The sequence below is a fragment of the Eubalaena glacialis genome, chromosome 19, assembly GCF_028564815.1.
Source record: "Eubalaena glacialis isolate mEubGla1 chromosome 19, mEubGla1.1.hap2.+ XY, whole genome shotgun sequence".
NCBI classification, from domain to species: Eukaryota; Metazoa; Chordata; class Mammalia; order Artiodactyla; family Balaenidae; genus Eubalaena; species Eubalaena glacialis.
The window spans coordinates 3,270,030-3,285,458 of record NC_083734.1 but is presented as its reverse complement, the minus strand read 5'-3'; the positions used below and the strand labels follow the sequence as shown (position 1 = coordinate 3,285,458).

Sequence of the window (15,429 nt, the reverse complement as noted above, 5' to 3'; positions counted from 1 at the left end):
CAACAAATACAACCAAATAATGAAAAATGAAGAGCTGCAAACACTGTGATCAACCACAAGGACAGGGAATGTTCTCGGAGCCCTTCCCACGGCTCCGCACATGATAAGTACCTGCCGGTCACCTTCCCATTTTTCTGCACGGCAGCCACTGGTGGCAGAAAACCAGACCAAGAGACCAGCACAAGAGCCTGGAAAGTCCAGATGCTGAATCTCCATTTATGTCTGGGTCTATCAAGTGGTTTAACAAAGACTGTTAAATAAATGATGCTAAAACACAGAGCCACTCATTGACAAAAAAAAGTTACAACTCTACCTGGTAAAATAAACACAAATTGCAAAAAAAAAAAAAAAAAAAAAAAAGGAAAGATTTAAATGTTCAAAAAAGAATATCTGGAACCACCGTGGCAGCTGAAGGCTAATATTTTAACCTATAAATAGGTCTGAGACTCCTGGGTAAAGAAGGCAGACGGACACACGTTCTTAATATCATTCTCTCTCAAAGTCCCTTTAAAACCACAGAGAAGAGATTTTGGTTTTTTCCCCCAAAGGTATTAACTGACGAGGAAAAAGGAAACGGGAAAGAAAACAAAATTCTGGCATCTGAAAAGCGGATGCACCGGAAATAGCTGCCACAACAGACCTAAGAAAACGAAATCCCAGGCCAGCAGGGGCAAGAGCGAAGATCCAACCTGACTTCAGTGCAGAACCTCCCCAAGGTCAGGCGATTGGCACGAGCACCGGGGACGTGGGGACAAAGGCCGTTAAGACCAGGAGGCCCGGGGCTAGAAGTCCGTGCACAGCGGTCAGAGCCACAGATGCCCGGGCATCTCTGTACATCCCGGGGTGGCCCCTCCACGCGGCCGAAGCCTGGAGAGCAAAGGGGGGGTCCCCGGGCTGGGGGGTATCGACCACAGGGCTTATCTATTTCTGGATTTAAAAACAAATTCCCAGTAAACGCAAAGGAGAAGCAAGATTCCTTTCGTCAAGAGAGCATTTATCAGAAAACAATACAAAAATCCTATTTCATGGTGAGGCATGTCCCGAAAACAGGGAATCAAGAGGTATTTACTGGGTGCCCAGGTGGCGGACAGTCCCCGCCCCTCCCCACTGACTCCTCTTCTCTGATCTGCTGCCCCAAACCTCCGCTGCCCTCAGGCAGGAGACCGGAAGGTCCTTCTCTGGGGAATCTGACCAGCCCAAGACACCGACACCAGGAGTCTGTCAAGGGCATGGCACGAGCACAGCACTCCACAGTTGACAGCCTCAGTCACAAGCCAGGAGCTGCCAGTCAGCTCTGCAGAGCCCCACACTCATCAAGACGACCTGGCTTCCGATAAAGCCTCCAGCACAGAGACCCGGCGATACCAACACAACAAAGGAATCCGTAGGAAAATCTAGGCAGGGGGAAGATTTGGGAATAAAAACAACCTATTATTCTCGGCAAGATTAATAGATGATATTACATGTGTGAAAAAAGAACAGGATGCTATAAAAAATTCAGGGTACAAAAAAAAAACCCCTAAGACTTAAAAACACGATAGCACATACACACAAAGGAATATTACTCAGCCTTACAAAAGAAGGAAATACTGACACGTGCTAGCTACATGGATGACCCTTGAGGACATTATGCCCACATTATTATGTAGAATAAACCAGTCACAAAAGGACAAACACAGTATGATTTCACTTGTGTGAGGTCCCTGGAGTCATCAAATTCATAGAGACAGACAGTAGCAGAAGGGTGGGTGCCGGGGGGCTGGGGGACGGGTAGTTAGTGTTTAATGGAGACAGAGTTTTAGTTTGGGAAGATAAAAAGGTTCTGGAGATGGATGGTGGTGATGGCTGCAAAACAGTGGAAATGTACTTAATACTGAATTATACACTTAAAAATGGTTAAGATGCTAAATTTTATGTTATATGTGTTTTACTACAGTTAAAGATTAAAATAAACTGAAAGGATGCAAAAAATACGATAGCAGAAATGAAACATTTAATAGATTTTGGAAGACTAAGTTAAAGAAGTCTTAGAAAACAAAACTGCAAAACAGATGGAAAAAAAGGTAAAAAAGATAGGATAATGGGGGATCCAGGCTAGGAGGAATTTGAGAAAAAGAAAACAGAGACGAAGAAATTACCAAAGAAATAATTCAAGAAAATAAATACGTGCGTTACCTTATTGAAAAGGTGCAGTGAGTGTCCAGTATGACAGCAAAAAAAAAAAAAAAAAGATACACACCAAGGCAGATGACCCTGAAATGGTAGAATACTGGGGGACAGAAGCTCCTACAAGCTTCTAGAGAGGAAAAAATGCAAAGGATTGGACTTATTTTGTTCTCATTGCAACACTGGAAACTAGAAGACAATGGAGTGACATCTACAAAATTATGAAGGAAAATATTTTATGACCTAAAATTTTATACCCAACGAAACCATCAAGTGTCAGAGTAAAATAAAGATGCAAGGTCATAAAATTTCACCTTCCATGAACTCTTGTTCAGAAGATACTGGAGGAACCAAAACAAGAAAAAAAAAATAGGGTATGGGACCCCAAAGATCAAAAAAAAGGGGGGAGGCAGAAATATAACAGTGACACCTGAGCATCCCGTAGGTCTCCCACTCATCTCTCCTCCGCCCCACCTATTCTCTACACCATCACCACAATCACTTTTCTTTCCTTTTTCTTCCTTTTAAAAAATTTTGGTAAAATATACACAATGTAAAATTTGCCATTTTAACTATTTTAAGTGTACAGTTCAGTGGCATTAAGTACATTCACAATGTTGTGCAATCACCTTTCTTTTTCAGTTAAGTAAACTTTTTCTGAAGTAAAACATACATGCAAAAGGGGGTACAAATCATAAATGTGCAGCTTGATTGTTTATAAAGTGTACACACTGTGTATCCCATCAACTAGATCAGGAAATATCAGCTGGAGGAGACCTTCACATCAAGAGCATACATTTTACATAACTGTCACCATAAATACAGTTCTGCAATTAGGACAGCTAGCATTTATTAAGCCTTTATTCTGTATTAGTCTCAGTGTTCAGTGATTTATTTGCATTATTTCATTGAATCCTCCTGATCTTTTAAGGTAGGGATAATAATTATCTCCATTTCACAGACGAGGAAATTGAGGCCTAGAGATTATCCAAGACCATATCATAAGCGGGGTTTGACTCTAGGCTGGAGTTAACGCCATTATACTGTTCATATTAGTTCATGCCTGAACTGCTTCTCATTTTTTTCTTGCCTTTATTTTTTACAGAAAAGGCTGTAACCATTAAAAAATTTTTTCACATAGATGTCATAATGAATTTTTTATTGTGGAAGAAATTACATAAAATTTACAGTGTTACCATTTTAAAGTATACAGTTCAGGTGCATTAAGTACATTCATTATTTTGTGTAACCATCACACAAAAGTCATTACTATTTTGTTCTTTTTCAACACTGTTTTGGGTTTTCAGGACTCCTTGCAATTCCACATGAATTTTAGGATCAGCTTTTCCACTTCTGCCAGAAAAGGCCTGAGTTCTTAAATTTCATCTTCAGATTGTTGATTGTGAATATATACAACTACAGCTGATTCTTGTGTGTTGATCTTGTACCCTGCAACTTGTAGATTCTTTGGGATTTTCTATGTATAAGATCATGTAATTTGTGAATAGTTTTGTTTGTTCCTTTTCAATTTGAATGCCTTTTAATTTATTTATCTTGCCTAATTGCTCTGGTTGGGACTTTCAGTACTGTGCTGAATAAAGGTGACTAAAGCAGGAAAAAAAAAAAAAAAGGAAAGAAAAGAAATACAACAGTGAAACGGTTTGACGCCTGGGCACAAGGCACAGAGGACAAGCCAGGATAGAGGAGGTCAGAACGCTCAGGAGAGATCCCTCAGGGGAAAACTGGAGGAATCCCTCACACGTATGATGTAAGGAGATATTCCATGAGGGTTTGGATTGAATTAGTGATAATCATATAGAAAACTGAAGTAAACAAACAAACACAAAGATGATTAAAAATACAAGTAAAACAAAAGATTATGCAGAAAAGAAAATGTAATGTATACTATTATATGGCTTATCCACAGATAACATTTATATCATTTTAACGTAAACTCCAAATACACACAACCACACTGGGGAGACTGGAAAGACAGGAAGTACGGGGGGTGGTGAAAAAGATAAACCCTCATCTTTCGCAGGAGGAGGGCAAGACACAACATCTAAAATAAGAAACAAGAAACAGCAGTATATAAGCGTGCTATTTAGCAATGGGAAGGTAAATTCCAAAATACACAGCGGCTGCACCATTTTACATTCCCACCGGCGGTGCGAAGGGTACGATCTCTTCACATCTTTGTCAATCCTTTTCAAATTTTTCATTTCAGTTCTAATCCTTCTCAGCTGAGGAATTTGTTTGGTCCCTTTTTATACTCCCTATCTCTTTGCTGATTTTCCCATTTTGTTCATGAATCCCTTCCTTGATTTCCTTTCATTTTTTGGCCGGGGCCTCCTTGAGCTGAGTGTATTGAAGGCAGTTGGTTTAAAGTCTTTGTCACTAAGTGCAGGGTCTGGGCCTCGTCAGGGACGGTGCCTGTATTTTTTTCCCCCCGTGCATGGTGCCAAACTGTCTTGGTTTTCTGCGTATCTGTAACTTTCTGCTGCAAACTGGCGTTTAGAGCATGACCGTGTGGCAACTCGGGAAGTCAGAGTCTCTCCCTCCGCAGGGTTTGTTGTTACCATTTGCGGTGGTGCCTGTTTGTGCAGGGACTTCTCTGAACTAGTTTTGTAGAGTCTGTATTCTTTTCCGAGCGAGTCACTGCAGTCTCCGCTCTGTTAGTTCAGTGACCAGCTAGTGACTGGACAGAGGTTCCCTCAAACGCCAGGAGACCTCCCCAGTCTCTGCAGGGCGGCTCTGGGATGGACTCGCCTGCAGCCACTTAGGGCTCAGCCTTCCCCTCCTGCCTGTGCGGAGCCTGAAGGTCGGCCAGAGGTCAGAGCTCAGACCTTGTCAGGTCCTTCCTGAGCTTCTAGATTCTCGGGATACAGGGGGACTTTTCACAGCCCCGTCCCCACATACCTCCCTCCCCAGGCTCTCCTGTCGGGCTGCTCGGTCTTGTCTCTGCTTCAACCAACCATCAACCCCTCGACCTGGGAGGCAGAATACCTCTGCCTTCAAACGCTTTTACCTGGGAAGCCACCCTGTCTTTAAGGAACCACCAACAGGTCAAAACGCACAACCACAGTCCTCGGAGAGCAAGGTCTGTTTGGCGCCCTCTGGTACTAGCGAGCTGCCCAAGGAACAGTGGCCCCCATCTTCACAGTAATCACTGAGCTGGGGGTGCGGGGGAAGCTCTCTGCCTGGAATTCTGCGGGTGATTTTCCCCCTTCACCTATTACGTACTCCCCCTGGTAGCTGTAAGTTTTTGATTAGATTTCAGAGTTCTGAAAAGGTTGGCCCTGACAGTTTTGCCACCTTATTTCTTGCTTTTGTAGAGGGATGGAGTCTTGGATTTCCTAACTCCCCACTTTTGCTGCTGTTCCCGTGGCAGCATTTCTAGGGGTGGTGGTAGGACAGATATTATGGATTGCTTTAATCAACGGTCATCTAACCCCTTTCAAGGACCTACAAAGTTGAAAAGTACATCTCCAAGACACACATGCCGCCTGGGTTCAGCACGTGATTTGGGTTCTGTCGATCAGAGGCACTTGCATGAGATGGATTCAGAGCTGAGTCACACAGGGAAAGAGGCAAGGCTGCGGCGTCCACTTTGCGAGTCCACCCCATAGCAGAGGCGGTCTGATTCTGGAGCCCACAGCTCCAGTAATCACGGATGCAGCTTCCCTGGCAGGTCAGTTCTGACATGTACAATTTGGGAGTTATTGGGTTGGCCAAAAAGTTCGTTCGGGTGTTGAGTAGGATGGTACGGCACACCCGAACGAACTTTTTGGCCAGCCCAATGTTTCTAGAATTTCAGCCTGGAGTATGTGTCTTTAATACTCCCAACAATTCTGTGAGCTAAGTATACCCTTACTAAACAAACCCCTTCCTCCTTAAAACACCTGGAGTGGATTCAGTGGTCTGTAGCAAAGAACCCTGAGAAATTCAAATGTAAAGCAACAAGCAACCTAAAGGTTCATTAACAGGAGACCAGATAAAGTATGGTGACGCACACCGTGAAAACCTATGCAGGTATGAAATATAATAAAGTAGCTCTAAATGCACCAACAGAGAGATGACCACAATACATCAACTGAAACGTTCATCACGGATCAATACACAATCCCATTTTTGTAAAGTAAGTTTATATACACACATTTGTATATTTAAAGCAGTGGTTCTCAACCAGGGGCAATCTTGTCCCCTCCCTCTCCTGGCTGGGGACATCTGCCAATGTCTGGAGACATTTTTGGTTGCCACCACTAGGAGAATGCCATGGCATCTAGTGGGTAGAGACCAGGGATGCTGCTGTAATCCTACAAGGCATAGGGCAGCCTCCACAAGGAAGAATGATCTGGCCCAAAGTATCAGCAGGTGAAAGCTGAGAAACCTTGAGTTAAAGAAAAATACCCAGGGACTTCCCTGGTGGCGCAGTGGTTAAGAATCCGCCTGACAAGGCAGGGGACACGGGTTCGAGCCCTGGTCCGGGAAGATCCCACATGCCGCGGAGCAACTAAGTCCGTGCGCCACAACTCCTGAGCCTGCGCTCCAGAGCCCGCGAGCCACAACTACTGAGCCCGCGTGCCACAACTACTGAAGCCCGTGCACCTAGAGCCTTTGCTCTGCAACAAGAGAAGCCACCACAATGAGAAGACTGCACACCGCCAACAAAGACCCAATGCAGCCAAAAATAAAGAAATAAATTTAAAAAAAAAAAAAAGAGAAAAATACCCAATTGTTATAAAAAATATTTTTAGAGGGTAGAATTGAGCAATGGGCTAGGAGTTGTCACTGTTTATTTATTTATAAATTGATTGATTGATTGATTTTTGGTTGCACTCGGTCATCGTTGCTGCGCACGGGCTTTTTCTACTTGCAGCGAGCAGGGGCTACTCTTCATTGCTGTGCGCGGGCTTCTCACTGCGGTGGCTTCTCTTGCTGCGGAGCACGGGCTCTAAGCGCGCTGGCTTTAGTAACTGCAGCACGCGGGCTCAGCAGTTGTGGCTCTCAGGCTCTAGAGCACAGGCTCAGTAGTTGTGGCTTGCGGGCTTAGTTGCTCCGCGGCATGTGAGATCTTCCCAGACCAGGGCTCGAACTTGTGTCCCCTGCATTGGCAGGCTGATTCTAAACCACTGCGCCACCAGGGGAGTCCCTATGTCACTGTTTATACGCAATTATTTTATTTTCTCCCAAAGAATTATGATTTTTTAAATTGAAAAAACACAAATAAGGAATAAAGCAAATAGCACCATTTTTTCCTAATAATAAAAGGAGCAAATGCTTAGTGTAAAATATTCAGAAAACACAGAAGTAAAGAGAAGATCAGTCATGATCCTTTTGTATGAGCTAGAACTGTTAAGCAACAGAACCCAACCGGAACTGTTTTAAGAAAAGGGGAAATCTGTCCTAAAGATTTTAATGTCTCATAGAAGCCAACGGTATCCAAAAAGGATGCTGCTGAGCCTTGAGATGCTGGAACCAGGAGACTCAAGGTGTCTCATTCTGTCTTATTACCTGGCCATCTCCCCGTGCATCTGAACCATTCTCTGTCCTCCACTCTTCTCCTGGTCAGTTAGCCACGTCAGGGTCTCCGAGACCACCTCCACCTCAGGTTCAGTGATCACTCAGAGGATGCACAGGACTCAGCCCAGAGTCACACTCACGGTGATAAATCTGTGCACAGACTTATCACAGTGAAAGGACACAAAGCAAGATCAGCAAAGGGAAGAGCCCCATGGGCTCAAGTCCAGGCACGCAGGCTTCCAAGAGTCCTCTCCAGGCGGAGTCACATGGCGACGAGCCGTGAGAACACAGGAGGCTCTCCGGGGACTCAGCACCAGCGTTTTCTTCTGGGGGCTGGTCATATAGACGCCCTTTACCTAGCACGAACCCAAACTCCAAACTCCGAACTCCCAGAGGGAAAGCAGAGGTTCAGCATAAACCACAGTGTTTGTACAAACTGTTCAGGCACAGTGAGCCTCTCTTATCAGCTCTGGGAACGGCGGGAACCCTCCCAAAATCCAAGTCCCCAGACGCCAGCCCCGGGCCCCCTGGCTGGCAGCCTCGTGGGCACAGCCTCCTCAGGCCTGCCACGCCCGCTCTTTCCTGCATAGCGACGAAAACACGGCTGCACAGTGTCCGGTGCTGTATCAGAGGCACGTCTCTCTCAGTTCTAGTTCCGAACCCCCTGGCTTAGATCGGGTGCCTTCCCGGACCCATCGGCAGTGGTGAGGGTGTCACGGGGCTGCTTTGCGATCCGTGTAGGTGAAGGTGGGGGAAGACCCTCCCCATCTGCTGTGCACACAACCTCACAATCTACAACCTTCATTTGATATTGTTGTTCAGAAAAACCTTTTTATTGCTCAAAATTTCATCCATCTGGGCGTGCATACACAACTGCGAGCAGGAAAGGGGGGCTCCTGAGCACACTGGCTCACGAGATAAAACCAGCAGGAGTTACGGGTTGACCGCACGTCTACCACAACTTCATCTTTATTCTCCAGACAAGCTCTACTGTTGCCTCAGGTTGTAAGACAATGCCTGGTGCCATTTAAAATGTCTCCACAACATACAGACGGCCAACAGGCCCATGAAAAGATGCTCAACATCGATAATTATTAGAGAAATGCAAATCAAAACCACAATGAGGTATCATCTCACACCGGTCAGAATGACCATCATCAAAAAATCTACAAATAACAAATGCTGGAGAGAGTGTGGAGAAAAGGGAACCCTCTTGCACTGTTGGTGGGAATGTAAATTGGTGCAGCCACTATGGAGAACAGTATGGAGGTTCCTCAGAAAACTAAAAATAGAGTTATCATATGATCCAGCAATCCCACTCCTGGGCATATATCCAGAAAAGACAAAAACTCTTAATTAGAAAAGATACATGCACCCCAATGTTCATAGCAACACTATTCACAATAGCCAAGACATGGAAGCAACCTAAGTGTCCATCAACAGATGAATGGATAAAGAAGACGTGGTACATAAATACAATGGAATGTTACTCAGCCATAAAAAGAAGGAAATAATGCCACTGGTGGCAACACAGATGGACCTAGAGATTACCATACTAAGTGAAGTCAGACAGAGAAAGACAAGTATCATATGATATCACTTATACATGGAATCTAAAAAAATGATACAAATGAACTTATTTACAAAACAGAAACAGACTCACAAAGAAAACAAATTTATGGTTACCAAAGGGGAAGGGGGGGTGATAAATTAGGAGTAGGGGATTAATAGATGCACACTACTATATATAAAATAGATAAACAATGAGGATTTACTGTATGGCAAGCACATGAACTATATTCAATATCTTGTAATAACCTATAATGGCAAAGAATCTGAAGCTGTACACCTGAAACTAACACAATATTGTAAATCAACTATAGTTAAATTTTTTAAAATGTAAAAGAAAAATGTCTTCACAAATCACCGTGTTTCATAAACAGCTGCAGAAGCAGAGACAGCAGGTGAAAAGGGGCCTCCACAGAGTACAGGCCAATAAGGACATTGGTTTACTATTGGGAATCTATCTTTATAATGCAGGAAAAGAGCCACTTTAATGACGATAAATAAAATCAAAGCATTTTACATTCTCTGAATCGTGCTTGCAGCTCTCAAGAGACCTGTCTCAAAAAAGAAAACAACCAACGGAGCCCCAAGTGGCCTGATGGAGCACAGGCTGCTCGCTATTGGTTACGCGCTTGCTGGTGCGTGTCTGGGAAGTAGAGACAGAAAAACACAGTGCCGGGGACAAGGACGTGGGTGTTCTTTCCAGATGCAAAATAAGGTTTGTTTTGGACAACACAAAGACTGCTTTTTTCTCTAACAGAGAACAATGCATAGCTGCTAGCTGAGAGCTTAAAAACAGGCTCAAAGATGTCTGGGCCTTCGTGACAGCACAGCTATCCTTGCTAGCTCAACTCGTGCAATACAAAATCAGAAACTGAACAGATTCAGATACATTTTCAAGTAAGTCTCTTGACATCTCTTGACATCTCAACACTGGCTTCTTGCTCTCTGAAATGCAAAAGCCAAATATGATTTGAATGATGGGGGATACTTGTGTACATCTTCGTCTAAGGGAGGGGTCAGCCAACTTTTCCCGGGAAGGGCTCTTTTGCAACTACCCAACTCCACTCTTGTAGTAGGGAAGCAGCCACAGGCGACATGTAAATGAATGGATGAGACCGTGTGCCAATAAAACTTTATTCATGAAAAACACGTGGTGGGCCACATTTGGCCCCCGGGCCATGGTTGGCTGAACACTGATCTGAGTCAAGACTTAAATGTTACTTAGTGTAACAGGATCAGACCTATGCTATTTCAAATGGCAAAAGCTTTGATGATATAAAATGTGAAAAAATAAGACGAGCCAGGCCAAAATGAGAAAATTCTGAGTTATATAGTATGTGCCATTCAGGGTTAAGGACATTTTAGGTATACCACTTGGAGAAGCCCCATTTTTCTGAAAAATGTGCGATCAATCTTTTAGGTTTATGTTTGATTTTCAAGCCCATTCTTTGTACTGTAATTCCTTAGGTGTTCTGCTCTTCCACTTTAAAGTTTTTGTCAGAAAGGATCTGGTTTAATTATTGACTGTAACACACTTTTATGGCCTTTTCCCTCAGACTTCACCCCCAAACTGTATGTCATAACACAACGATAGATACAAAGAATATATTTGGATTATGAATCATGATATTAAAGTGAACACGTGTGACTCCCACCTCCCAAATAAAAACTAGAGGACCAACACCTTGCGTATCTCCATTTTACTTTTCAATTTTTTTTTTTAATTTATTTATTTTATTTATTTATCTTTGGCTATGTTGGGTCTTCGTTGCTGCGTGAGGGCTTTCTCTAGTTGTGGCGTGTGGGCTTTCTCTAGTTGCAGCGAGCGGGGGCTACTCTTCGTTGTGGTGCGCGGGCTTCTCACTGCGGTGGCTTCTCTTGCTGCAGAGCACGGGCTCTAGGTGCATGGGCTTCAGTAGTTGTGGCGCGTGGGCTCAGTAGTTGTGGCGCGTGGGCTCAGTAGTTGTGGCTCACCGGCTCTAGAGCGCAGGCTCAGTAGCTGTGGCGCACGGGCTTAGCTGCTCCGCGGCATATGGGATCTTCCCAGACCAGGGCTCGAACCCGTGTCCCCTGCATTGGCAGGCGGATTCTTAACCACTGCACCACCAGGGAAGTCCCTCAATTATTTTTTAATATACAAAGTAATACATGGATACATTTGTTAAAGTTATAGTTTGATAAGATTTATAATTTAAGTACTGGTTTCCTACCGTGCCCCCACCTACATCTCACCCGCCATCTCCTTGATCTCTCTACAGAAGCTCTTCTAACTGCCTTTCCTAAAAGTAAATAATAGCTTTACTGAGATATAATTCACATACCATAAAGTTTACCCTTATAAAATGTACAATTCAGTAGCTTTTGAGTGTTCTCACATGGCTGTACAACTACCACCACTATGTAATTCCAGAACATTTTCATCGCCTACAAAAGAAACCCTGTACCCAGTCACTCCCTCTGAAACTGGATCCCCCTAAAATCGAATTCCCCTGCGGAGTTTATGATAAACCTCTCTATCTAAAAACTTTATTCCCTTCCATGTCCTGTCCCGTTCCGGAGGAGTATATCAAAGAAAAGGGGGGGAACTGAAACAGAGCAGGATCCTGTGGGGCCTTCCTGGGTACAAAAGCCTCCGTGTCCCCCGTCTCTTTTTTGTAGAAAAAAGGCTTCAGTCTCCTAGGCTTTTCCTGAGCTCCAAAGAGCAGATTTAAGCAGTTACTAATTAGGTAAGTAGGGAATGCGGAAAGAAAGGACAAGTGGTCAAGAAACAATAGTTCAGCATTAAGACAGAGTCCAGGTTCCTCCCAAGGGATACACAGAACAATCTGACACATATCTTTGAGCTGTTCCGCAGGAACTAAGGCCCCCGCCCAGGTGGCAGATGGTGACTACAGGCTGATCACAGCATGTAGACCCCAGACTGGTTGGAACCAGAAGGTTGATGATTAAGATTCCTGAAACACCACCCTGTTACCTCACCTCCAGCCAATGAGAAGGATGTGCACGAGCTGATTACACACCCTGCAACCCTTTCCCTCTCTTTGTCTTTAAAAATCCTTCCCTGACAGTCATGGGGAGTTTGGGCCTTTTGAGCGTGAGCTGACCATACAATGAATGGTACACTAATGGCCTGAAGAAGAAAAGTCTGTCCCTGGTTGATCACATAGGAAAAGTAAATAATCTGACGCTAAGGAAGAATCTGGGGTTCTCTCTGTTACGTCCAGATCCCAGTAACTCCACTCTACCAGCATTCTGTTGCTGCAGCAGCTTAAACGATACCCATTTATTGTGAGCTCGTGTTTAGTGGGTCAGAAGTCCCGGCAAGCTCCGCTGGGTTCTTTGCTTCAGACGTCAAGGTGTCAGCCGGGCCGGGCTCTGCCCTGGAGGCTCTGGGACAGAATCCACTTCCCAGTTGACTCAGGGTGTTGCCAGAAGTCACCCTCTTAAATTTGCCGTATGACCTTGATCGAATTGCCAGTGTCGGCCACAGTCCAGGGCATGGCAGGGCCCTGGGAACGCAGCCAAGGTGCCACCTGCAGAGGGCGGCGGGGTGGGGGTGGGGGCTGCGCCTTGTCCTGCTTCCTGGGAGGTCCCAGGACCTTGCCAAGATTCCGGGCTGAATTCCACGCGTTCATCATTGTTACAGGTCAAGGTCCCTCAGCTAAGGGCGGCAGAAGGCCAAGCAAGCCGAGCATCCTTAGCCTAGCTGAGGTCCGAGGGCATCAGGACAGCAGAGAAAGGACAAAGGACCCTGCAGCACCAGCCGGTCTACTTCAGAACTGCGGGGTGCCCCAATGGCGTTTCCCGGGTGTCGGCAGGACCTCGGCGCTGCAGGGCCTCCGTGCTGGAAAGTCCTTGTCTCCTCGCGGGCTGTCAGCTCCTCCCCACGCGTCCCCTCCACCTTCAAACCCACCGACGGTATGGGTCCTTATGCTTCAGAGAAAACTCTCGACTTTTACGGGTTCATGTGTTAGGTCCACCCAGGTAATCTCCCTTTTGTCACATATACAGTGGGAAACTCCACAGGGCGAGGGTCACCGGGCATCATTCTTAGAATTCTGCTCACCCCACCCACCACCATCTTGGTTTTCCGCCCCTTTAGGACGCTTCCTGGTTCTTTAGAGATGGAAATCTCTCTGTCATAACCCCAAAGAGGGAACTAAAACCAGATGAAGAAAGGGAGTAGCAGGGGTTCCGTGGGTCGGGTGGGATACAGTTAAAGGCATAACCAGCGCCAAGCCCAAGACTGAGGGCAGTCTGCAGGGCCTTCCCCGGAAGTCTGACTTTTTCCCAAAAGGATCCAAGGAAATCTGAGTTGAGCAGACCGTCTGGAAGGGTCTCCTTTTAACGAGAGCCATTTCTGGCTCAGTGCAGGCCCCAGCCCACAGTGCAGGTCTGCTCAGGCTCTACAGCCCAACCTCCAGCCTGGGGCAGCCCCAAGACACCAGAAGGCTGGGCCGGGGGCTCAGCCGAGGGTCTGGCTGGCCGTTCTAACCTTCGCTGCTGCCAAATGAAGCAGCCACCTCGTATTACTTCAACTCCAGCTGATGCATCACTAAGGCCATGACCTCCGAGCCTAGTACTTGGTGTGAGACAAACTGATGAAAACATGAGTCCTCACCTTCTCCAGGTGAGCTGAGCCATCACCCAAATGTCACCTCTCTGACCTTTGTGTTAAAATTGCATCCGCATGACCGACATTCCCAGGCCTCCTTCCTGGCTTTATTTTTCTCCCTAGCACATTCCACTGGCTAATACAGTACATATTTTACTTTTAAATTTTAATTAACTGTCGTTCCCCATGAGAATGTAAGTTCCTCGGGAGCAGAGATTTTGCCTGTTCCATTCTCAGCACTTAAATATTACATGGCTCCAAACTGGCATCTCAATACAAATTCATTGAATTAATATAAGGAGAGTTCCTTTTTTTGGGCTGCTTTGGGTCTTCATTGTTGCGCACGGGCTTTCTCTAGTTGTGGCAAGCAGGGGCTACTCTTCCTTGCAGTGGCTTCTCTTGTTGCAGAGCACGGGCTCTAGGCACGTGAGCTTCAGTAGTTGTGGCACGCAGGCTTCAGCCGTTGTGGCACACAGGCTCTAGAGCGCAGGCTCGGTAGTTGTGGTGCACGGGCTTAGTTGCTCTGTGGCATGTGGGATCTTCCCGGACCAGGGCTTGAACCCGTGTCCCCTGCATTGGCAGGCGGATTCTCAACCACTGCGCCACCAGGAAGTCCCATAAGGAGAGTTCTGATCTAATCCATCACGCTACACTTTGGTGGGGTAAAAAGAAATCATTTTCACTCAAAATTACATGGCTACCGGTTTTTAAAAAGATGGTTTTTAAACTGTCTGAGTTTTCTACAATTTACTTTTGGCTTCCCAAGTCGGAGAGAACAAGCTTTAAAGGCCTGTCTTAAACAAACAGGTCTAGACAGAGAATATTTTGTGAAGAGTAAATAAATCAGACACATATGATTTGTATTTCTCTCCAAGTTTACAGAGATTTAACAATGAATGGAAGATATTCTGCAGGCAAAATGAGTTTGGGTTTCATCCAGCGTGAGATGCTTTGAAAACTAGTTCAAAATGTTCACAAAAAACAAAGCAAAACAAAGCACTACATCAGGAAATGTCATTCTCACTCTCACGACTGGAAATGTCTCGTCTAATCCCCCCCTGCGACCTAATTATAATGACATTCCACGTTCAAGGGTTGATTCCTTCTGAAAATTTTAATTGTCTTTTCGTACCTGTTCTAGCACGTCCCTCAGCCCACTTCTGTAAATCGGGGAAATGACAGTCCCTTCGACCACGGGCTCGGCCATGGTTGGACCTCGTGCGTGGTTGATTACTCCTTCCCATTGTCACTTTTCTGTTACCAGGCCTACTTCCTTCACCCTGAAACCTCCTGTAACCAGCTCTCCTCCCTGACTCCTTTGTACCTTGGGAGACTCTATTATTGGTCATTACCCTGATTTTTTCTTTTCCTTTTTTAACAGAAAATGAAAAGAAGGTAATGTCACATATACGGAACACTTCTCTTCTTGGGCAGAGTCTGATTTTGAGACGCTTGACTGCTGCTGTTACAAAGATATCCCAGCTGCTGCCTTGCCGTCTGGGCTGGCTCTCGGCCAAGGCCTTGTTTTCTTGCCACCCTTAAAAGCTGGAGGTTGG

The 15,429-nt window shown here is 45.4% G+C and overlaps 1 protein-coding gene across 7 annotated transcripts in view; it reads right to left on the bottom strand.

The window, feature by feature from the left end:
* SPECC1 (sperm antigen with calponin homology and coiled-coil domains 1) overlaps window positions 1–15,429 on the bottom strand; it is a 245,017-nt gene that overhangs the window by 33,167 nt on the left and 196,421 nt on the right. The window lies entirely within an intron of this gene.